The following is a 1,822-nucleotide window of genomic DNA, read 5'->3' on the forward strand; positions in this document are numbered from 1 at the left end:
AGATCTATGCTTTGTTGAAGCTAAGATGGGTATTGTTTGTCTCTGGTTATGGCCATGCTCTGCACTGTGTCCTACTTACCTGTGTAGTGTGTTTTGCTTAGTTAAAACCTTGTCAGTCTTTGTATGTCATGTCAAATTGTTGGCAGTTTACTTTTTTGTTTTTGTTTTGGGTTTTTTGTTTGTTTTTTTGCTGACAATTAAGGGACTGCTGACTGTGTGAACAACTGACTACCTGTGTGTGAGAGTAACTGTGTAACAGACCCAGTGTCTGAGTAACTGTGTGACTCAGTTATTATGTGCATTTTAGTTTCTGTCAATGGTATCAGGGTGTTGGTAAATGCACCATATTCATTTTGTACATAAATAAACTAAAACTTGCACTCAAAATGGCATCTTCTGTCTGCTTAACACGTGGCTACTTAAACATTATTGCAAATTGAAATTACTGTTTATAGGTTTATATAAGAAAGATCAATACACATTAATTAACTTGTAAAGGCACCAGAAATAATCACTTCACATCTTTCATCTGTAGTCCCTGGAAATTGTGTGTGTGTGTGTGTATATGTATATATATGTAGTATAAGACAAAAATTATCACAAGTCATGACATATCAAAGAAGAACACAAGACAAGAAAACAACATGCGTAAGTCCATATAGGAATAAATAATAATAATACAATAATAATAAACAGATATACATTACTCAATTACTAACAGATGGTTTGATGTTCTTCTGGTGCCACATCACTGTTAGCGCATAGACTTATTTGTGTGTGGTGTAAACCATTGACCCCCTGAAAAACACTTGGCCACCCCATTGCTACCCCAAGAAAAAAAGCCTAGTTCCGCCACTGGATATTCACCATAAAGCGCTGAAAAATATTAACTTTCATGAGAATTTGTCAGACGAACAGTACTTTTTTTGTCTTTTTTGGGATGTTGAGGGTGATATCTTAAAATGGAGTGGCAGCAAGCCCCAGAATCTTTTTTTCCTGTTTCCCCCTATGTGTCAGGATACTCTCTGCCAAATTTTATAGGTGTGTGACTATTTATGCCATTGTAGTACCTATATATATGCATTTACATAATTCCGCCAGGAATATGTCCCAAAAAGAGGGTCTTTGGCCCCCTGTAGCTTTCCAGCAGCTAGTTGACAGGGTTGTCCACCCAGGTTGTGATCCTTGAAGGTCCTAAATATCATTTCTGGTGTCAAACCTTTTACAACGCTCCGTGTCTGTTTTTTCGCTTTGCCCCCTGGGTATGATAAAAAATGTATTGAATTGAGTTGAATAGATAAATAACAGGTGGTTTCATCATACAAAATAGATTTTGGATTTAAAATTCAATTAAGTTGCTTTATTTTGGGGCTTTCGTAGGGCGGGTCATTTTTGACCCATAGGACAAGGGGAGTAAACACAATTTTAAGACCGCACAAAGGGGTTACGTGATTTTTAATTAGCCAAACATCAGAAATTCCGAGTTTTCTGATGCAGTTGAATGCAGCACGTAAAGCGCGGCAGGGTTCGATGCGGTGGTAATTCCTCGTCTTTTCTTTCCATTTTGTAAATAAGTCCAGGGAGAGGTGTTGGGAAGACGAAGTACATGTGTTTTACTCTACTGACGTGCAAATAGAAACGTTTTTATGAGCGTCAGTCCGGAAAAATCTGACTTTTTCGTTTGACAGCGGCAAAAAAAACAACAACCAGAAACTAGCTCTGACGTCATTACGTCAACGTACACGCTTCCCCATTGGTTCTTCCCAACTCTGGTTCTTCCCTGTTGTCAAAAACTAGCTAGCTCTGACGTCATTACGTCAAC

The sequence above is a fragment of the Odontesthes bonariensis genome, chromosome 1 (genome assembly GCF_027942865.1).
Source record: "Odontesthes bonariensis isolate fOdoBon6 chromosome 1, fOdoBon6.hap1, whole genome shotgun sequence".
NCBI classification, from domain to species: Eukaryota; Metazoa; Chordata; class Actinopteri; order Atheriniformes; family Atherinopsidae; genus Odontesthes; species Odontesthes bonariensis.